General features: G+C 44.0%; 1 protein-coding gene across 1 annotated transcript in view; it reads right to left on the bottom strand.

Annotated features, from left to right (window-relative positions):
• The window catches only part of LOC115619077 (zinc finger protein 423-like), a 310,682-nt gene that overhangs the window by 41,412 nt on the left and 244,775 nt on the right, over positions 1-24,495 (bottom strand). The gene's annotated exons all lie outside the window — the stretch shown is intronic.

The following is a 24,495-nucleotide window of genomic DNA, read 5'->3' as shown; positions in this document are numbered from 1 at the left end:
TTATGTGTGTAGCTCAGTCAGGCATATGGCTGTTGGCAGATACACTGTCAGTGCACAAGATGACCAGCTTGGTTTTATTTATTTTTTAGAAACACATTTTCTTCATTTTATATGTCATTATCTTTTTAATCCATTAAGGAAAGCCATGTGCAAATTCTTATACTGTAGACAGACTCTAAAGAACATATGTGGGCTATGACAGAAAACTTAGTGTAAGATATAAGGAAAGTCTGTATTTTTGCTCCAATAAAGGGATCTGGAAACGCTGATCCCACGATGGTGCCAAAGAAGCCCTCTTTCAGCCACAGGAAAGTGTGAGCATGCTACCATATAAAAACGCAACAACCTCCAGGAAGATCTGATGGCTCATGAACAGTGAGACTTCTACACAGCTAGTTTTGCTTGAACTTGCCCAGATCTCAGCCCCATAGTATTGTAGAGGTTTCCTGGGATCTCTGTGACTCCTCTCATTCCCAGAGGTTACATTTTTTTAATACAAACCCAAGCCCCTGCCCACCAAGCAGCACTAACAAGTTCCCAGCCACAGAGGGTAGTCAGGGCCAAGCAGGACAGTGCCTTCAGGGAGTGGGCACAGTAATGGACTGGAGCTATGCAGAAGAGGCCGGGATGACTTGGAAATGTCAAAAGGTGCAGTAGGATTGCTGTAGAGAAGGGCCTCATGCATCCATTGAATTTGAAATAGATCTAGGGGTATCATCTACCTAATAAGCCCAGATGAGAAGGAGCATATTCCACAGCCCTGCAAAAGTTACTGAGGAAGAGTGAAAAATGAGAGGAAAAATCAAGCTGCTTTTCAGCTGCTCCCTCAAACAAAATAAGATCCTAAATCAAGCTGTCATGGAGTCCCTGTTTGAACTAAAAAGAAGGAAACAATAAAGGTCTGTCAGAGACCCACTACCCACCATTTTATTCTTCATTTTTCTTGTGAGCTCTTATTTTAAGCTCGGATTCAATGATCAGCATTAAGAAGCCAGCATTTGCTCCTGTCACCCCAGAGAGGTAGGGAAGATACAATCATATATATGCAAAATAGGTATGAATTCTGACAACACTACTTTGCCTGTAGGCAAAAATTGACTTTTTAAATGGCAGCCACTAAGACCCACCCTTGCAGAATTTTCCTCTGCTTAGTAAAAACAAGTTACACAGTGACAGGAAAGGCAAGGAATTTGGGCACTGGCAATGACAATATGGGGAATGTTTTAGTGGGAAGGGAGGGAAAAATAAAATCATAAAATAAAACAAATGGTCAGTCTGATTAAACTATAAATACACCTGCTGTACTGACATGGAGGGGGTGAAATGGCACTTCTGTAGCCAGAGAGGCATCAAGGAGCTCAACCAAGATCTGTTGAAGGCCCTCCACACACAGTGCATCCTTTGGGAAAACTGCCTACAGGGGACACATCTAAATCAGGGATCTAAGGAACATTCAGCAGACCATTCTATTCTTTGCATTTCTATTCTTTATGATTACCAACAGAAAATGCATTAGTGCACAAGAGAAAGCGCAAGAACAGGGCTCCCTTTCTAACCACACCTGAGGCTCCTGAGGCCACAAAGTCCAGCTCCTCAGGGGAGCACTTTGGGAGACAGGGATGCCCCCAGTGCCACCCATGTGCCTGAACCACCTTGGCAGGCTGCGGGGAGATGCACCAAGGCCACCCAGGCCCAGTGCAATCGGCCACTCCTCCCACTACGCAACGGCAGCATTGGATTGTGGAGCACATCTTGGGAAGCTGTGCAATGCAGTGCAGCATGCATAACAGTTGCATCTTTGCAGCTAGATGAGCATCAATTATGCATTGCATCAAAAACCAAAATGCTAGAGCACAGTGCAGGGAATTCAAAGAAGCAGCATGAGCAAAACAAATGCCAAAGAAATGAAAAATATGTCCAAAACAGTGACAGAGCACTCAGCTACTTTTCATGTGACACTGTCAATTGTCTCTCATCAAAGATCTCAATTACTTGGGAAGAGAGTACAGGAATATTTAAAGATATATTATTTGTATTTTGAATATTAATTTGACACAAAGGAGTGTGCATGAGGGAATGTTTATAATCAGCACTCCAATAAACTCACAAATGACTCTACTATTTTATAAGCTTGTTAGAAACAAATCACTCCCTTAGCTTATATTTACTTACTGATGAATAATAAAAAGCCTCAATACACAAAGAGTAAATTCTAAAATGTTTTCCTCTTGTTTTATCTTCTATGACAATACTGAAACCCTTTCGTTCAGGCTGTGATCCCCAACCATGCCCTCCTGGTTTTATGGCTAAATATTGATTTCTCCATAGGAGCAGAGGCAGTTTTGAACCTCAGTTCCTGCCCCAAAACCCCCTGTAAAATAGTTGCCCTGGTCTGGAGCTGAACTCCAGAAGTCCAGCTGATAACTCAGCACCACACAGCCACTCACTCACTCCCCCCCTTCTTCCTCCCCCCGCTCCTGGAGGAATGGGGAGGAGAATCAAAATAATGTAAATCCCACGGGTTGAGATAAGAACAGTCCAGTAACTAAGGTATAATACAAAACTACTACTGCTACCAATAATAATAATAATAATGATAAGGGAAATAACGAGGAGAGAGAATATAAAACTAAAAGGGGAAAAGGAAAAGAAAACAATAAACACAAGTGATGGACAACACAATTGCTCACCGCCCACCGACCGATACCCAGCCCGACCCGAGCAGTGATCTGGGCCTTCCGGGTAACTCCCCCCAGTTTCTATACTGGGCATGATGTGCTGTGGCATGGAATACCCCTTTGGCTAGTTTGGGTCAGGTGTCCTGTCTCTGCTTCCTCCCGGCTTCCCGTGCCTCTCCTCACTGGCAGAGCATGAGACTGAAAAGTCCTCAATTGGAGTAAACATTACTTAGCAACAACTAAAAACATCAGTGTGTTATCAGCGTTATTCTCAGGCTAAAGTCGAAAACACAGCACTGCACCAGCTACTAAGAGGGAGAAAAATGACTGCTACAGGTGAACCCAAGATAAAGCTTCTCTGGAGAAAAGGAGTTCCTTAACAGACTAATTGTGAAGCAGGTACATTTCTGGTATTCTTTTTCCATAAATACATGACATTTCTGAGACCAGTTTGGAAATTCAGTAAGAACAACAAGTAATAAGTACAGGTGAGCAAGTTATGTCTGTGTATTAATGAAATACAAGTGCCTGCTTGTGTGTCACTGTTTTGTGATCAGGTGAGAAGCAGTTACTAGTTTTAAGGCAAATCACAAAAGAGAAAAAATGTCTATTGCATCAAGATTTTACACAAAATACTTCTGCCAAAAGTGTCTCTACCAGAAACTGCTGCCTCAAAGGATAATTTCATTTTATGCATTCAATTTTTTCCTGTGCTGCATCTGATGTAGATGGAAGGGATTTACCTGTGCTTGGCAGCCATCAAGATCCTGTGGCAGCTGAAGCATCTCATCAGTTTTAACAGTGAAGTCACATGGATAATTAATACACAGGCAATTGAGCACCTGAAATACCATTCCTGTTTTAGAAACACAACTCATGCACAAATAGCATAAACATTTTCTCTTGGCCTCCCACATCTCTTCCTCCTGCCTTTAGCTAGAGCAGTACCCTGGGCAGTAGTATACTTCCTTTGGTCAATGTACACAGGACAGAGGAACACTTGCACTTTGTGAAAGCACCACAGGCCAAGACAGCTGTGGGTGGGAGGGCAGCAGCTCTCCCAAGGAAGCTCCTGCTCATTGCCCTGGCCTGGGGCAAACCCAGCCACTCGCCTGTCTGCATCATCCTTCTACAGCAATGGAGGAAGTACACAAGCTGATACAGTCTGTGCATGCACCCTGCCAGGCAGTGGGACTGTGCCCAACGTCCTCGAACAGCCCACCTTGAGCACTCCTTATTTCCAGGAATAACAGCAAAACAAACCACTCCTTAATCTCTTAAATTATTACAGGGTCTTCACTCACATGCTCAGTTTAAATAACCACAACACCAGTGAGGATTTTAAATGTTTTCATCACACCATTTGGCTTCCTTTTGCTTTTCAAAGCAAAGGATGTATTAATCCATGAAGATTTTTACAAGAATTAATTATCACCATCATCAAGTCAAGCTCCCAGGTGCCTTGCTGTCCAGCACCTGCCCTAGTCTCCTTCCAGTGAAGGATCTGCCATCTCTGCACCATCCTCATGCTTTGGAGCCTTAAAGCACTAATAAAATCAATTCACTCGGTGTCAAAAGCTCTCCTTCTTGCACATACAACTGTGGTATTCATCAGATTTTTACCACCAGGATTAATGTCATAAAATGTCACTTCCTACAGTAAAATTTATCAACATTATTATATACCATGGAAACTGCCACCACAGATAAATGCACTACATTAAAATTTTGTCTAGGGCTCTCTAGAGGAAACGTTTGCTGCAATTTGTATAACAGTTTGTATATTTATGCTATTTAATGGTACGAAGCAATAATTATGACTTGACTTCATTCACTGATAAGCAACAGCATTATATAAATCAGATGTGGATTTAGAATATGCCAGCTTTGTCACTGGCCTACTACTTGTAAATTGTGTTCCTGTTTAAAAAAAATAAATCTAAGCAAATATGAATTAGCAGCAGGAAGCTAATAATGTGCCTCCAGCTGTTCCAGTTAACCTGCAAATGTGGCCATCTGCACCTCAGGAGAAAAAGGAGAGATGGAGGGAGGGAGAGAGAAGCTCCTACCAATGCCATCACAAAGCCTAGGCCCTGAGCAGTAGGAATGACCTTGCTCCTTATGACCAGACAAGCACATAGAATCATAGAATCATAGAATAGTTAGGGTTGGAAAGGACCTTAAGATCATCTAGTTCCAACCCCCATGCCATGGGCAGGGACACCCGACACTAGACCATGTCGCCCAAGTCTCTGTCCAACCTGGCCTTGAACACTGCCAGGGATGGAGCATTTATCACTTCTTTGGGCAACCTGTTCCAGTGCCTCACCACCCTCACAGTAAAGAACTTCCTTATATCTAACTGGAACTTCCATTGTTAAAAATCAGAACAGTTACTAAAGAATAAAGGACCTTTTCTCCCCTAGACCCACAGAAAAAAAAAAAGGGGGGGGGGAGTCTTTTCCACTGCCTTTTTTTCTAGAACAGGCTGTCTTTCACCTCTGGGGTTATTTTTTACTGCATTGCAGGTTTGTCCAATGAACAGGTTTTCCTTACAACTTCTGCCTTTCATTTTTACTTTTTAACACCTCTTCACAGACCCATCTTGTATTATTAAAAAAAAAAAAAAGAGTGGTCATTGTAATATTTATTCCTGCTTCAGACAATTTAAAATGGATCTGCAGGGCACAAAGGCTGAACTATCAAACAAGACCAAAATTCTCAGATAGAAAGTCACAGATCTTGCAGTGCACAGCAGCTTTACATACCTTTGGGTTCATGGGAATGAGGTGTCCTTAGGACATGTGAGTAGTGTTCACTCAAAGATTATTTTATAAGAGACTTCTGTACAATCTGGGTCACAAGGAACTGTCACAAAATATTCCCTCTGACATTCAACCACACACTGAAGAGAGGGTGACTGAAAGTGCAAGTCCTGAACATCATTACACTTTGGTAATTTGACAGCAGTTTAATACTACCAATTCTCCAAAATCCTTGCTACTGAGGGCTTCCCAACACCCCCCTACATAAGGATGGGGAGGGCCTCAAAGGATTTTTAAATTTTATTTTTTTTTATTTCTAAAGGTCTGACTGTAAAACAATGAAGCTAATTCCTTTGAAGGGTACCAGGCCAGGGAGGTCAGCACACCTTGTTGGAACTGCGCCGATCCGCCTTGCCTGCACTGTTACGCAGTGCCTTTGTACTGCCAATCCGCCCCCATTGCCCCAAAAAGCCTTGTTCTGACACAGGTTAATGAAGCAGCAGTTGGCCTTGTGATGCTTAAACAGACTCAGGATCATTATCACTCAAACGACAAAAATCTCCTCTTGCTTCTCACAAAACTAAGCAAGCCTGTTCTTTTGTTTCCTTGTTTTAGGTGCACATCTGCTTGCACCAGTTCAAGTATCATAATTTTAATAAAACTCCTAAAATACTGAAAGTGCCCAGTATTGAGCCTTGTGGACCCCGATCTCGTTGGTAGGCAACATGAGCTCCTCAGAGTGCATCCCAGTCACAGAACAGGGAATCTACATCTGAGCAGCGCTATATGGATCCGACAGCTATTATTAGATTTTCACCAAGGAAATGTGATTTATCATCTTCATCATTCCAGTTTTTGTAACTATAATTCATTCCAATGCTAACCCCATTTACAGGGACTTATAACTCACTTGAAAGATTAATTTAGGCATACATAATTTCAAAGGAACAAACCCAATTTTTTCTTGGAAATACTGAATTTACTTTAAACTGATCAGCTGTGATAGTGTTAGGGCATGTGTGTTTCTAAAACCTCCTGAAAATGATTAATCATTTTCTCTATTTAAAAGATTTGTGACCCAATGCTGTTTAATGTTGACTAGTTCTTGGTATTTTCAAGTGAAATACGTCACCCTGATGGTACACAAACAAGCAGTAACTGCACATCTTTTCCAAACATTTACACTACACTTTGGGGATGTTGGTGGATGGATAGGATAAAAACTACGATTTACAGCAGGTTAAAGAACCAACAGTTGTGTGCTGAGTCAGTAAGTTACCAGTATTTACCCTTTGAATTGTGTTAACCAATGCAAAGTGCCAGCAGTGTGATCAGGGAAAGGCATTCACTATCTCTCCAGAGGAAAATAAGCTTTCCAGATTAACTTGTAACTTCATCTGGCCTTTCCAAAAATAATTTCATCTAGAAACTGCCACATCTTTGAAAGCAGCTGGGGTAACACTACACTTTCCAATACCAGAATGCGAATGCTACAAGTGCTGTTGAATACCCAAATTTAGTGGGATATTTTGTGCACCATAGCACAGCTCTGGTGTTTGATAGAGTCCCACTGAATTACACCAAAACTCGGTTTACTCCATTGGTGTCTTCAAAGGCAGATAACAAGTGAAGCTGGTAAGCATCTATGTCAAAATAATACATGTTCACATGACCCTTGATCAACATCGAAATTGGTGACCAATACATCACACTGCACAAACTGTGCATATCATAGTGTCATGGTTTAAGCCCAGCTGGTAACTCAGAAGCACGCAGCCACTCGCTCACTCCCCCCCTTCTTCCTCCCCCCGCTCCTGGAGGAATGGGGAGGAGAATCAAAAGAATGTAAAATCCCACAGGTTGAGATAAGAACAGTCCAGTAACTAAGGTATAATAAAAAACTACTACTACCACCACCAATAATAATAATAATAATAAGGGAAATAACAAGGGGAGAGAATATAATTGCTCACCATCTGCCGACCAATACCCAGCCCAACCTGAGCAGTGACCTGGGCCTTCCGGGTAACTCCCCCCAGTTTCTATACTGGGCATGATGTGCTGTAGCATGGAATACCCCTTTGGCTAGTTTGGGTCAGGTGTCCTGTCTCTGCTTCCTCCCGGCTTCCCGTGCCCCTCCTCACCGGCAGAGCATGAGACTGAAAAGACCTCAATCAGAGTAAACATTACTTAGCAACAACTAAAATCATCGTTGTGTTATCAGCACTGCTGTCCTGGGTTCAGCTATAGCAGTCATTTTTCTCCTTCTTAGTAGCTGGTGCAGTGCTGTGTTTTTTAACTTTCAGCCTGGGAACAACGCTGATAACACTGATGTTTTTAGTTGTTGCTAAGTAATGTTTATTCCAACCAAGGACTTTCTCAGTCTCATGCTTTGCCAGGGAGGAGGGGAAGCTGGGAGGAAGCAGAGACAGGACACCTGACCCAAACTAGCCAAAGGGGTATTCCATACCATGGCACGTCATGCCCAGTATATAAACTGGGGGGAGTTACCTGGAAGGCCCAGATCACTGCTCGGGTCGGGCTGGGTATCAGTCGGCGGGTGGTGAGCAATTGTATCCTCTCCCCTTGTTATTTCACTAATCATTATTATCACTGGTGGTAGCAGTAGTGGTTTTGTATTATACCTTAGTTGCGGGACTGCTCTTATCTCAACCCGTGGGAGTTACATTCTTCCGATTCTCCTCCCCATCCCTCCGGGAGTGGGGGGGGGAGGAAGGGGGGGGAGTGAGCGAGCGGCTGTGTGGTTCTGAGTTACCGGCTGGGCTCAAACCACGACAGTTCTTTTTGGCGCCCAACATGGGGCACAAAAGGTTGAGATAACGACAGATCTGACCAGAGTGTGTTTAAGCATATTTGTGATAAGCATTCATTGTTACTACTCGTCACAATGGTGATTATTTGGCTCTCAGACTTGTTGCGCTTGATCTCAGGGTTTCAGCATGTTGTACCTTACTTACATCCACTATTTACTGTTTTAGTATTTATCGGCTGGGGGGCCTGGGCTAAGGTTCTTGTTTCACTGTACTTCATGGTAATGACTTGTAATACAATAGACTCATTGATCATGAAACTGGTCTGGTTCATGCTTCCAGTGTGGCCATCACCTCTATACATTGGGAGGTATATAATGAAATATTTTAGCAATTGCATATCTTTTTTTTTCTCCTCGGGGGGTAAACTTACGAAGGAAGCATTCTCTTTCACCCCCCGTTCCCCCACCAGCCTATTTGCAACAGCAGTTGAGAGTTCTGAAAGTTTTAGATGGTCTTTGAGTACCCTTGAAACCTGCCTGCTGATTGTGCTGGGGATCACCATGTTGGCAAACATACGGAGTGTGTTTTACCCATGGCCATCCCACTGTAGGAACATCCTATTTCGTTTAATCTCAAAAATTCAGCAGTATCAGGTTCGAATCTGGTCTAGGATTAGACGACAATATAGGAGGACCACCAGGAGATTTTCCCTGAGGCTGGACAGTCATGAGTGGCAGGGTGTGTGGGATAGTATGGGCAAGTATCTAGGCCAGTGGGCCCCTCCAGTGCTTTGGAACTTCACCCCTGAACAAGTGCAACATCCGGAAAAACTAGTAAAACACTTAAATGCGGTGTGCTGTCGTTCTGTTTATACCAGAGAGGGACAACTCACTACAACGTGCTGGGGCTTGGCCTAGGCCTACAGAGCCCTGCTCAACACTATCCAGCACCTTCAAAGGGAAAAAAATGTCTCTGGATCTGATGGCAAAGCAACAGACAACGCAGCTATGCCAACTACAAACACAGCAGCTACTCAGACCCTGACCACATCAGACAACACAGCTACTCCAAGTACAGCAGCTACATCAACCCCAGTGACAAGCACAACAGCTACTCAAACCCTGACCACAACAGACAACGCAACTACTCCAACTTCAAATACAGCAGCTACACCAATCCCAGTGACAAGCACAACAGCTACTCAAACCCCGACAGCAACAGACAATATGGCTACTCCAAGCACCGCAGCTACACCAACCCCAGTGACAAGCACAGCAGCTACTCAAACCCCGACAGCAACAGACAATATGGCTACTTCAAGCACTGCAGCTACACCAACCCCAGTGACAAGCACAGCAGCTACTCAAACACCAAGAGCAAGAGACAATGCAGATGTCGGTGTTAGTCAACTCCCAAGCACAACAGCTGCACGAACCCCAGCAATAGACATTGCAACCACTCCAATCCTAGTGGCAGGCACTGCAGCCACTCCAACCACAGCGGCAAACACTGCAGCTAAACCAAATGGCCAGTTTGTGACAATGTCTGTTGCCCCTGTAAGCAAAAGCAAACAAGAGGCACAAAGAGCAACCCGCGAAGCGAAGAAAGATGAAGACCCAATGCCATTACTACATGCAACAGCATCTGAACAAGAGTTACTACTATGTGGATCAGAGGAAGAGGAAGAAGAAGAAGAGCTGACATCTCGACCCCGAACTGCAGAATATGCGAAAAGATTTCAACCGTCTTCCAGGGGAGCACATTGTCACCTGGTTGCTCCGATGCTGGGACAATGGGGCCGATGGTCACGAACTAGAAGGTAGGGAAGCCAAGCAGCTGGGATCACTTGCTAAGGAAGGAGGAATTGACAAAGTGATTGCAAGAGAGAAGTGAGCCCTCAGCCTTTGGAGGCGGCTCCTGGCAGCTGTGAAGGAAAGGTTTCCCTACAAAGACGATATTACGAGTCGCTCAGCCAAATGGACCACGATAGAGAAAGGCATCCAGTCCCTGAGGGAATCAGCCATTATAGAGATGATCTATCGTAGGCCGGATGCCAGGAACACATCCGTAGATCCAGATGAAGTCGAATGTACACGACCCATGTGGCGGAAACTTACACGGAGTGCGCCATCATCATATGCCCACACATTGGCATCAATGACCTGGAATGACGGAATATCACCAACAGTGGATTGCCTGATTCGTCAACTCTGAGAGTTCAAAGACAATCTCACCCCTTCCATCATTTCAGCTGTGGAAAAACTGTCCCAGGAGTTCAAACAATTGAGAGACGATTTATCCGATCTATCCAGCTCCCCACGCGTACCAACCCATGTCTCAGCTATTAACAGAAGGCGCCCTACTGCTCGAGAAAGAAAATATAGGAGGTACATGCCACGGGCCACCCTATGGTTTTACCTGCGGGATCATGGAGAAGACATGAGAAAGTGGGATGGAAAACCTACTTCAGCTCTGGAGCAACGGGTGCGTGAACTGAAGAGGAGAACAATGGTCAAGGATGATCCTCCCAGGAAAGCTGCTGCTCCAGTCTCTGGTGAGCAGTTTCCCAGATGGAGTGAAAGAGCTGATTTTACTCCAGCTCCTGTGATAAGGAATACTAATCCTTTTCTACAAGAAAGAAGTGGAGAATTTTATGATCACTATTAGAGGGGCCCTGCCTCCAGCCAGGTGGAGGAGAGGGATAATCGGGTTTACTGGACTGTGTGGATCAGATGGCCTGGCACATCAGTCCCACAGAAGTATAAGGCTCTAGTAGATACCGGTGCACAGTGTACTCTGATGCCATCAAGGTATCAAGGGGTGAAACCCATTTATATTTCTGGAGTGACAGGAGGATCCCAAGCATTAACTATGCTGGAAGCTGAAATCAGCCTGACTGGGAGGAAGTGGCAAAAGCACCCCATTGTAACTGGTCCAGGGGCTCCATGCATCCTTGGCATAGACTATCTCAGGAGAGGGTACTTCAAAGACCCAAAAGGGTATAGATGGGCTTTTGGTATCGCTGCCTTGGAGACAGAGGAAATTAAGCAGCTGTCCACCTTACCTGGTCTCTCAGAGGATCCTTCTGTTGAGGGGTTGCTGAAGGTTGAAGAACAACAAGTGACAACTGCGACCACAACAGTGCACTGGCGGCAATATCGCACCAACCAAGACTCCTTGATTCCCATCCATAAGCTGATCCGTAGACTGGAGAGCCAAGGAGTGATCAGCAGGACCCGCTCGCCCTTTAATAGCCCCATATGGCCAGTGCAAAAGTCTAATGGAGAGTGGAGATTAACAGTAGACTATCGTGGCCTGAACGAAGTCACACCACCATTGAGTGCTGCCGTACCGGACATGCTAGAACTTCAATACGAACTGGAGTCAAAGGCAACCAAGTGGTATGCCACAATTGACATTGCCAATGCATTTTTCTCAATCCCTTTGGCAACAGAGTGCAGGCCACAGTTTGTTTACACTTGGAGGGGCGTCCGGTACACTTGGAACCGACTGCCCCAGGGGTGGAAACACAGCCCTACCATCTGCCATGGATTGATCCAGACTGCACTGGAACAGGGGCAAGCTCCAGAACACCTGCAATACATTGATGACATCATCGTGTGGGGTGATACAGCAGAAGAAGGTTTTGAGAAAGGGAGGAAGATAATCCAAATCCTGCTGAAGGCCGGTTTTGCCATAAAATGGAGTAAGGTCAAGGGACCTGCACAGGAGATTCAATTTTTGGGAATAAAATGGCAAGATGGATGCTGCCAGATCCCCACAGACGTGATCAACAAGATAACAGCAATGTCTCCCCCAACTAACAAGAAAGAAACACAAGCTTTCTTAGGTGTTGTGGGTTTCTGGAGAATGCACATCCCAAATTACAGTCTGATTTTAAGCCCTCTCTACCACGTGACCCGGAAGAAGAATGATTTCAAATGTGGCCCTGAGCAACAACAAGCCTTTGAACAAATTAAACGAGAAATAGTTCATGCAGTAGCCCTTGGACCAGTCCAGACAGGGCCAGATGTGAAAAATGTGCTCTATACCGCAGCCGGGGAGAATGGTCCTACCTGGAGCCTATGGCAGAAAGCTCCAGGGGAGACTCGAGGTCGACCCCTTGGCTTTTGGAGTCAGGGATATAAAGGATCCGAGGCCAGCTATACTCCCACTGAAAAAGATACTGGCAGCCTACGAAGGGGTTCGAGCTGCCTCAGAAGTGATCGGAACTGAAGCACAGCTCCTCCTGGCACCCCGGTTGCCTGTGCTGGGCTGGATGTTCAAAGGCAGGGTCTCCTCTCCACATCACGCAACTGATGCTACATGGAGTAAGTGGGCCGCACGAATTACACAACAAGCTTGAATAGGAAATCCCAGTCGTCCAGGAATTCTAGAAGTCATCATGGACTGGCCAGAGGGCAAAGATTTTGGGATGTCACCAGAAGAGGAGGTGACGCATGCTGAAGAGGCCCCACCATATAATGAACTGTCAGAGAGTGAAAAGCAATATGCCTTGTTTACTGATGGGTCCTGCCCTATTGTGGGAAAGCATCAGAGATGGAAGGCAGCTGTGTGGAGTCCCCTGAGACAAGTTGCAGAAACTGCTGAAGGAGAGGGTGAATGGAGTCAGTTTGCAGAGGTGAAAGCCATCCAGCTGGCCTTGGACATTGCTGAATGAGAAAAATGTCTAGTACTTTATACTGACTCATGGATGGTGGCAAATGCCCTGTGGGGGTGGTTGCAGCAATGGAAGCAGAGCAACTGGCAACGCAGAAGTAAACCCATCTGGGCTGCTGCATTGTGGCAAGATATCGCTGCCTGGGTGCAGAACCTGGTGGTGAAAGTACGCCACGTAGATGCTCATGTACCCAAGAGTCGGGCCACTGAGGAACACCAGTACAACCAGCAAGTGGATAAAGCTGCTAAGATTAAAGTGGCTCAGATGGACTTGGATTGGCAACATAAGGGTGAATTATTTTTAGCCCGGTGGGCCCATGACACCTCAGGCCATCAAGGCAGAGATGCAACATATAGATGGGCTCGTGATCGAGGGGTGGACTTAACAATGGACACTATTGCCCAGGTTATTCACGAATGTGAAACATGTGCTGCAATTAAGCAAGCCAAGCCGTTAAAGCCTCTCTGGTATGGAGGACGATGGCTGAAGTACAAGTATGGGGAGGCCTGGCAGATTGACTATATCACACTCCCACCAACCCGCCAAGGCAAGCGCTATGTGCTTACCATGGTGGAAGCAACCACCGGCTGGCTGGAAACATACGCTGTGTCCCACGCCACTGCCCGGAACACTATCCTGGGCCTTGAGAAACAAGTCTTGTGGCAACACGGCACCCCAGAGAGAATTGAGTCAGACAATGGGACTCATTTCCGGAACAACCTCATAGACACTTGGGCCATAGAGCATGGCATTGAGTGGTTATATCACATCCCCTACCATGCACCAGCCTCTGGGAAAATCGAATGGTACAATGGGCTGTTAAAAACTACACTGAGAGCAATGGGTGGTGGGACTTTCAAACACTGGGATACACATTTACCAAAAGCCACCTGGTTGGTCAACAGTAGGGGATCTGCCAACAGGGCTGGCCCAGCCCAATCAGAACTTTTACGTCCTGTAGAGGGGGCTAAAGTTCCTGTGGTGCACCTAAAGAATTTGTTGGGGAAGACAGTCTGGGTTATTCCTGCTTCAGGCAAAGGCAAACCCACTCGTGGGGTTGCTTTTGCTCAGGGACCTGGATATACTTGGTGGGTAATGCGGGAAGATGGGGAAGTCTGATGTGTACCTCAAGGGGATTTGATTTTGGGGGAAAACAGCCAATGAACTCAATTGTACGCTGTTGCCTGCTCTATAACACTTTTATAGCCCAACAGCTAGATATCTTCAGGTCGCCAGCAATTGACCCTGACTTCCCTCCGATCATCACCTCAACAAAGAATGAATTTTGAGGAAACCAGACGAGCTCAGCAGTGACCAGACGAGTTTGGCGGTATCATCAGCAGGCAACAACCCAACACTACATACCGTCCCTCCTGCCCTGAAAGACTATTACAAGAGATGGAGCCTGACATCATGGACTGGATGAGTTCAGCAATTTTACAGGGATTGGTCCATGGACTAGGGAATGCTATCTTTCTCTGTGTGTGGGTGTGGGTGTATATATATGTGTATATATGGGACAGGGGTGATGGTGTGTTCAGAGATGTGAGATCTGAGCATGACGTGAATGATATGGAATAAGGGGTGGATACTGTCCTGGGTTCAGCTATAGCAGTCATTTTTCTCCTTCTTAGTAGCTGGTGCAGTGCTGTGCTTTTTAACTTTCAGCCTGGGAACAACGCTGATAACACTGATGTTTTTAGTTGTTGCTAAGTAATGTTTATTCCAACCAAGGACTTTCTCAGTCTCATGCTTTGCCAGGGAGGAGGGGAAGCCGGGAGGAAGCAGAGACAGGACACCTGACCCAAACTAGCCAAAGGGGTATTCCATATCACAGCACGTCATGCCCAGTATATAAACCAGGGGGAGTTACCTGGAAGGCCCAGATCACTGCTCGGGTCGGGCTCGGTATCGGTCAGCGGGTGGTGAGCAATTGTATCCTCTCCCCTTGTTATTTCACTAATCATTATTATCACTGGTGGTAGCAGTAGTGGTTTTGTATTATACCTTAGTTGCGGGACTGCTCTTATCTCAACCCGTGGGAGTTACATTCTTCCGATTCTCCTCCCCATCCCTCCGGGAGCGGGGGGAGGAAGGGGGGGAGTGAGCGAGCGGCTGTGTGGTTCTGAGTTACCAGCTGAGCTCAAACCACCACAACTGCGCTCAGGCTAAAGTCGAAAACCCAGCACTGCACCAGCTACTAAGAAGAAAAATGACTGCTACAGCTGAAACCAGGACACATAGAATCATATAATGGTTAGGGTTGGAAAGGATCTTAAGATCATCTAGTTCCAACCCCCATGCCATGGGCAGGGATGCCTCACACTAGACCATATGTGTGAAGTTCCTCAGGTGCTTTAGCTCACCAAGTTTTGAATGCTCCTCTCCGACAGGAATCCATGCATCTATTTTCTGTCCCTATCTTTTCACTGCTAAAAATAGCTCAAAAATCAGATCCTAGATAGATATGTGCAAATGACGCATAATCCTCATTTATAAAGAAGCCCTTTCACATTGCCCCAATGAACTAGGAGGGTAACATCAGATGTGCTCTCACATGAACATTAGTAATAGAAGAGAAGCGGATGGAAAGGAGGATGAGCAGCTATTTCCAAAATCATTAATAAAAATATGGTTGAAACACCTCGCTCTGAAATCTAAACCTATATATTTGATTTGTTGAATTTTATCAGAACACTTCTGCTCCCCTCCTGCTGCTAACATGGGTAGCAGCAGTGGACACCATGTGCACCCCATGCAAATGAGAAGCCCCCATCCCTTGGAGGTGTCCACCAGTGTGGGAGACCCTCCCTGCCTCTCTTCAGCCATGGGAAATCTCCATCTTATTTATCAACTTCCATTTGTGATGCTCCACAGGGTTTCATATTGCTGAGAAACCAACGAACAACTCCAGTAAGTTCTCAAACTTAACAAGAATAGAGTTTAACTAGAAAAATTTAACTAACTCCCAAAGAGATGGTATGAGAAAGGTCAAAAGACATGGTCAAATGGAAGACCTTCCAACACTTCAGCGGTGCTACAAGCATTCAGACCACACATTTACATAATACAAGTGAATAAATCAAACCATCTATCACACTCATGCAAAGGACAGTACATGTTTGCATAACATTTTTTGGGCAATATAGTTAAAGGAAAAATGCCTACAAGCTCGCACAGATAATGCTATGACATCTTCATTCTCTCCTTATTGACATGAACAATTTGATTCAGAATTATTATGCAAGCAGCAGAAATGCAGAATTAATTTTTAATAGCACTGTGTGTGAAAGAACAAAAGTTCATAAAATATGTTAAAGTGACTTCCATAATGCTGGTTTATGTAGCTCTCCACAAAAATAGGCACATTCAACTCCAGTAGTTAATCCTGATGACTTACAACACATCATAACTCATTCCTTCTGTACAGAGGAATCCACCTGTCAAACGCAAGTGATCTTGCAATCACAGATGAACTCCAGTACTTAAGTACAACGGGATATGTTTCACAGTGTCAGCCCTAATTTTCAGCCTCGACTTTGATTTCCCCTGCCTTGGTGGGTTCCAGTCAGACCTTTGGTGTTACTCTAATGTAGCTTTTTTTGTGGTTTTATATGAATATTGCATCAAGAATCTGAGATATTAAGAATGACAATACATTATTATTGCAGCAGGGAAATCTCGAGTCCCAGAAGTAGGAGTTTGAAAACCACAGTCAAAAATCAATAGTAATCCACAAGAATTCATAAAGGAAACATGTCAGTCAGCACCTTTGAATACAAATCTTAAAATTTATCTTAAGCAGAATGGACAAATACAAATCAATTAAAAAGCAGAGAAGGAGGTGAACATGCCCCAGCTCTTCAGGCTGCAGGAGGGAGCCTGTCTTGCCTGGCTGCCTCAGGAGTGCCCGAGATACCTCTGCCCTTCTCTGCCAGAGGCCTGGAGCCAGCCCCAGCCTGCCCAAGCCAGTTCATCCCTGGCAGTTACATGGGCAATGAAGATGCCGCATCCCCGACACTGCCTGCACCCAGACTCCTCCCTTGAAAGCAACCATCCAACAGGATGTAGGGAAAAAACAGCTCATCTGCACTCCCTGATAAATGTGATATAATGAGAAGAAATGCTAAAAGAATCATACATGCAATCCTTTGATGAATTCACAGCCAGACATCTGCTTGCAAGGTAGCTGGACCTCTAGCTACCTCCAGCAACAGGACTTATTATTGCTTGGGTTTGATTTACATAACCTAAAATATCCACAAAAATAATTAATTGAACACTTCATTTGTATATGGCTAACTACATATTAATACAGTGCTATAAAAGCATCTTAATCCCACTGTCAGGAAGAAGCCTGCTTAACTAGCATGGGTAATGGAAGGTATCACATACAGAAATGCCCATAAGGCAAACATGAATAGATGGCCTTTGCCATCTGTAATGGATGGGAACCTAGCTGAGAGTTGATTCCTCTCATGACTGAGAGACATAACAAAGTATGGTTTTTGTCAAAGTGTATAGAGCATATATGTTTATCGTGACTTTGTTGGAAACAGGCAGGAAAGCATAGGTGTGCAGCTGTTCTATGACCTTCATACTTGGCCGCACCAGGGCGCCTGGCCAACACTCTCGGTGTGGACAACAGTGAGATCACGAGAAACTGCACAGCCCCATGAGTAAACAATTAGAGATCTGGCATAAAGCCAGTTGTTTTTCTAAGGGTATAAAAGCAGGACCCTCTTGTGGCCGAATCCGAGGCCTCACCTATGGGTGGATGCACTGCATAGGAACTTTCCCAATTACCTGAGACTCCTGGCATCGGCTGCAACGGGGCTTCCCAGCTGAAGTGTGGGCCTGGATGATGATTCAGTGGTAATTGGTGATGTATTTCTTCTTAATAACTATTCTCTCTATGCAGTAATGATTTGATGCATTGCTAATTTTCCTCTGTACTTTACATATATATATGATTTGCTTTATTGTACTTATTTACGATATAGAGATATATACCAGATTCATGTTAGTGTGCTTGTTTGCTTTAGTGTGCTTGTTTAATAAACTGTGCATGTTATACAGCTAGCATGTGGTCATTTTGTTGCATACCCTGCCTGTCAGCAGAACACCATCTGAAATGGGGACCAGGCACGTCAGTACGGGCCTTACAGCTTATTCTCATCATTCAGATCACTTGCCTATAGTCCAACTTTGAATGATGTTTTTGAAAGAAAAAACAACCTACAAGGTGCTCAAGATGAATGGTCTTGCTCTCCTAAGTAAGAGTTCATAGCAGTGCTCAGAAGGAGAAAGAAGTCTTTCTCTGGACCTCACTCTCCTGTACAACTTGTGCAACAGAAAAGCTGGGTTTGATTCTCAAAAAAGATGAAGTTATAAGCAAAGGAAACACACAATGACGTGAGTCCAAATCCAGTAAAAGACATTAAGAGTTGGTCAAATGCTCTCAGTACCTCCCTACAACCTCTACATCCTGTGTGCTTTCCCACTGCTACTCAAAAACACCTTAGAAAACATCTGTTATGATTTTGGAGGGGAAAGGCCAGAGGACGTAGCTCTGATGGTGGTCCTGGGTTTTCAGTTCCTACTGAAGAGACTGCACAACTGGTTTTAAATGGAAGTACATAGCGTTCCCTGGCTGAGTGACACAGGGGCACTGCTTAATGGCCAAGGAGGATCTGCTGGCAATGGCACTGAGGGCTTCCACAGTGCCCAGAGTCCTCTGGTTGAGACCATGAAAAATGCTGCTAGAAACCATGGCAGTCCTTCAGGGCAACCACAAGAAGCCGTTTACTATGCATGTGCTATTTATTATGCATATTATTTATTAATTTATGTAGATTAGCAGACTGCATGACCAAAAACATGCCATCAGCAACAATGGGCATCCAAACCTGCAGTACAGGCTTGATCCAAAATTGGTTTCAGTCATCGAAGGATTTTTTTACCAATTTCAGTGCATCTTGGTTCAGGCCCTGAAGACACTGAGAGGAGCCGCTTTTACTGCAGTAGTCACAGCAGAGATAGCTGAAATCTCCATTACAGTGGCTCTGTCACATGTACTGCAGGAAGACAATTTCATTTAGGGAGTCCTATTGATACTTGATTTGTTAAATCTCAATTGCAGAGCTCTCCGAAGGGTGATCGTTTAAGCTTATAGTCACTGTTCTACTGTATGTATCAGCCCAAATACAAAGAATTAGACGTTCATATCCAGGGTGGAAATCTTTACTGTGGATAACTGGTACTGTCTTGTAAGACAAAATCTGGTAAAAGCTTTTTAGATATGTTTTGTTTTCAAGCTTAGAAAAAGAAAATAAAATAACACCATCAACCCACTGACAGCTAAAAATTAACCTCCTGGCACATACTGCTGATCATCTGTGCTTCCCCCACACCCTGTACATATTTATTCCCAAGACAACAGCACCCACTTCAAGAATGATTTTTTCCCTCCTTTCATCAGAGCAAATTAGGAATAACCTCACTAAAGCCAACACTGCTACACTGATGAAAAAATTAATCAGCAATGAACACACACCCTGGGATTTTCTAAAAAATTTGACAGATCTGTTAGTACTGAATTCTCAATCTGCCCTAGTTACCAGATGCAAGTTGGAAGGGCACTGAAAGGACAATAGATGTGTTGATACTTCCTAGCTAAAGTTATAACTGGCAAAATTATATTCTGACAAAAGTATCATTTCTACTATATCCCAAAGCAAAAAAAAACCAAAAAAAACCAACAAAACAAAAAAACCAAAACAAAAAACCCCTCTTGAATCTGAGTTTAAATATATTTTTTTTTCTGAATTTCTTCTTTTTCCCCCTCCTCTTAGCTCCTACAGCTGAACTCCCAAACCCAAGATGTTCATTGTCAATAAACACTGCAAATACACGTAAATAAAGGGAATCAGAAAATGAGGTGCTTGCAGTTACTGCCTTAGCCACAAGAGAGCACAGTAACCTGAGCACATCCCCAGCCTTTTGTAAACGCCTAGTGTATGTAACCGAGCACTGTATAACTCAAAAGTTATAATTAAAATGTCTTAGCTCCTGTATTTATAGGAACATTTAAACTACTGTGCTTTCTTGAAGTCAGAGTCATTTACTTGAGAACAGCACACTTTCTGGTGAACAGATCTTTGAAACTATACCATGGGGTTATGGCACAGCCACATGTAACTCAATATATGTCAACAGCTGTAAAAATATCGATAGAAGGGAAGAAAAAGCCATGAGCGCAGATCAAGTGCCCCGTCTCTTGCATCTGACTGTTTTCAGATTCTCCCTCACTCCTCCCCCCCACCCCCCCAAAAAATTGGGCAATTTGGGTGCAAGCTGTCATAAAAGCCAAGACTTCTTTGAGATTGAATGATCAAAAAGGTTATAAATTAAAATTATTTCAATGTTGGAGGCCTAGTGAGTGACCAAGGCACTTTCTGTAGCAGAAGGGTTTGTTCTAATCTTACCAACTGCATGCTTTCATCAGAGCATATTCCTAGGGAGTTCACAGCTCCCCAGGGCAAAGCTACAGTAAATTCTGACTAATCCCTTCTGCATACAAATGAGCCCCTGGTAAGAGAAACTGCAGGGTCAGGCATCTTATGCACAGCACTGATTCTCCAGGTCTGTGCCTTCAGCAAAGCAAACAAAATGGCACTATATTTTTATTTTTTCTTTTTTAATGGGACATGGTTCCTGTAAAATAAAGGCTTAAATCTTAAAATGCAGGACAAGCTGAGGAAAGAAGAAAAGAGTGCAGAGAGAAAAGAGCACCTCTCCTCTCGTGTGCCCTGGCAGTGGGGTAAACAGATAGCATCAGACCTTTGATAAATTAATGAATTTAAACTTTTGCTTGACTAAGGGTGTGGTGGGCTTGGACTAAAATTAAATGCAAAAAGAACATGGCACAAGATAAAATGTTTACTAGCCTATTATAAAATAGCAGGATTGAATCTTGCACCTCCATTGGCTGGCATCACCATATCAAGACACCATAGAGCACAGAGTCATTTATATTCATTCCCTGGCATTTCAATGGATCTTTAAATATTAAGTTCTGCACCTATTGCAGCTTTAAAAGTCTTAAGTGTTGCTTAATGCAAGATGTGATTAATTTTTCCAGCTGCATGTTATTTAATCACAAAGCATATATTTGTTATAATTAACTCTTGATAATTTTGGATACTCCGGTTTCACAAAAATTCCTTTGGAGTAATTGGGTGCACTGCAGTTTGAATGACTGGAGCTGTTGGCACTAACCACCCTGCAACACTGAGGAATGGAAGGGGCTACAGGGTCATCCCCTCTGGAGGCAGGAGCACCCTGCTCACCAGGGACATGGACAGTGTTTTGGGCACTCAGTGCCCACTGGGATCCAATGCAGAGAGCTCCAAGAGGATCGCTTGGAGCTTTTCTCTCTGTAGACCTTCAGAAAATCACCTGCATTTTGGATATATATAGACCCTGGGATGTTTACACTCTGCAGCCATTTAAATAGAACTCAAAAAAGATGATCTTGCATATGTTTTTATAATATGCAATTTTCACATATTCCCATTTAATATAGTTAAGGGGTTGAGATGTAGACTGGTTCAATTTTATAGTCTTAAATTTGGTGTTTCTTGGAGACAACTCTGAAAGCTATAAAGACATTTGAACCCTCTACAATTCAACCATAAATGTTCTGGTTTAGATTCCACCTTAATATTAAGCTTCATAATCTTGTAATTTTCTAATGCTTTTTTGTGCTTAAAATGGATTCATTTGAACCTTGCAAGCTCAACCTAAAACTTATTGGGTAAAGAAAATGCTCTTATACAGTGTTGTGGTATTAAGAAATAATCTCACCAACCAAACCCAAAACACTGGCTGAGGAAACACTGCTGAATAGCTGATCCAACAGAGCCTTAACACACCACAGGGATGGATCTGCACCAAGCCTCTGCTCTGCTTCGCAGCCAACACAGGCCTGGGAGAGCGTGCAGGCAGCGGGCACTGCAAACCCTGGCACCTCTTTCTAGCTGCACTCCTGTGTGCCCCGGAGGAGAGGATGGGAGGGCTGGCAGCTAAACCCCTCCCAAGCTCCGAGCTGGACTCCCATGATGTGTGCCAGAGCCCATCCACATGAGCAAAGATGAACGAGAGGAATAGTTAATCAGTGGCATAACTCAGTGACACATCATTAGTGACTTCAACGCTAATTTTGACATACCACTAAAATGCCCCCACAAATAAGCGGAGATGAGTTTCATAACACACAATACATGTTGGAGCATAATGTTTAAAGGAGAAGTTAATGCTAACATATGCAGTGTAAATGAAGGTTTCTTCTGTTTCTTTCTGTTTCTTAAGTAGACTAAGGACCAAACAAACACCCTAGAATGCAATGTCAAAGCATGGCAGCTTTAGCCAAGAGTGCTCCACCATGAGGCTAAGAAACAAAGTGGCTTTGGAATAGAAATGTATAGCAGCAAGCAATATATAGTACGTTTCAACTATGCTTTACAAGAATGTACATATTTAAAATTCTGACAGAATAAATAAGGCTCCTAAGTGACCCATATAGTGAATTTTCCTTTAAAAAAGGCAGAAGTTGCTGAAAGCCAAGCTCTTGCTGCTGAATTCCTGGACACAGTTTCCAACTATTCGAATCAAACAGCTCTGTGGTTGGGCTGGGATTTCAAACTTGCCACAGTACGAAGTCCAGTTTGGGCTATATTCCCTTCCCTCTCTCAGCTTGATGAAGGCTTCCCCACAAAATCAAAAGGCTTACTGTCAAGTTTTCGATTGGTCTGGGCTTCATGCTATTGTATGTGTGGCAAGGAATACAAATGCGGCTCTGGCTCCACCATGGGGACTTGAGGTTTTGTCCAATTCATCCAGGGACCTTATGAAAGTAGAACAGGTCTCTTTTCATGTATATTCAGACTGCTGAAATTCCCTAGATGCACTGCAGTGTGCAAATACGGTGTAAAAAAGAACAACAGCTTGAGAAAAACTGAGGCAAGTCTACTGAGTATGCTTAAGATAAACCAGCTGAGCTAATGCAAAAAAACTTGACATTCTTCTGCATTCATAGCTTAATGAAAATAAAACCTTTTAGAAGTGGAGAAAGCTTCTGCATACTATAAAATTGCCACGTTAACTTATAAAAACTCATGCAGGTCTCTCAAATGTAAATGTATAATATCCAGACCCTCGTGCTCAGATGAGATTAGACAGATAAAAATACTCCAAATCTTTCAAAAAAACCAAACCAAAACAACACAAAACCCACTAGAAACCCCCCCACCCCAAACCTCCACCCCAACACCCAAACACATTAATTCTGTTTGCACACCAATTCATTCACCTACAACTGCCTTTGTTAGGAATTGTTTCATGGCAGGAATAAGTTAACAGAAATCTAAAATCTCATAGTGATGCAGATTACAGTATATAATTCCTAATCCGAGCAAGAGGAAAATCTGTAAGAACTCAAGCTGTTACTTCAAGCTGTTACTTCAAGTAACAGCTGCTAAAAATGAAATTTTTTGTTAGGCTGCTTTGTTGTTGTTATTATTACTGCTGATAATACAGTACAATGCTCCTTTCTGGAAGAGCAACAGAATGCTAGCAAGCTTCATTTCTACTAACTGTGATATATTCTGTGGTTCAGGCCTATAATGCATTTTAACTGCACTAATGTCCTGGGTTCACCTGTAGCAGTTATTTTTCTCCTTCCCAGAGGCTGGTGCATGATAGGGGATGTGATATACCCACTCAATGCCATACTCTTTGGCCCAAGTGTCTATAAGGTTGTTCCAGAAATGAGTCCCATTGTCTGACTCAATTCCTTCTGGGGTGTCACGTCGCCACAAGACTTGTTTCTCAAGGCCCAGGATAGTGTTCTGGGCAGTGGCGTGGGACACAGCGTATGTTTCCAGCCATCCGATGGTTGCTTCCACCATGGTAAGCACATAATGCTTGCCTTGGTGGGTCGGTGGCAGTGTGATACAGTCAATCTGCCAGGCCTCCCCATACTTGTACTTCAGCCATCGTCCTCTATACCAGAGAGGCTTTAACTGCTTGGCTTGCTTAATTGCAGCACGTGTTTCTCATTCATGAATAACCTGGGCAATAGTGTCCATTGTTAAGTCCACCCCTCGATTGCAAGCCCAACTACACTGAGAGCAATGGGTGGTGGGACTTTCAAACACTGGGATACACATTTACCAAAAGCCACCTGGTTGGTCAACACGAGGGGATCTGCCAACAGGGCTGGCCCAGCCCAATCAGAACTTTTACGTACTGTAGAGGGGGATAAAGTTCCTGTGGTGCACCTAAAGAATTTGTTGGGGAAGACAGTCTGGGTTATTCCTGCTTCAGGTAAAGGCAAACCCACTTGTGAGACTGCTTTTGTTCAGGGACTCAGATATAATTGGTGGGTAATGCGGGAAGATGGGGAAGTCCGATGTGTACCTCAAGGGGATTTAATTTTGGAGGAAAACAGCCAATGAACTCAATTATATGTTGTTGCCTTCTATACAACACTTTTATAGCCCATCAGCTGGATGCCCATCTCCACCACTCTGGGC

Source organism: Strigops habroptila, chromosome W, assembly GCF_004027225.2.
Source record: "Strigops habroptila isolate Jane chromosome W, bStrHab1.2.pri, whole genome shotgun sequence".
Lineage (NCBI taxonomy): Eukaryota > Metazoa > Chordata > Aves > Psittaciformes > Psittacidae > Strigops > Strigops habroptila.
This window is presented reverse-complemented; position numbering and strand designations above follow the sequence as displayed.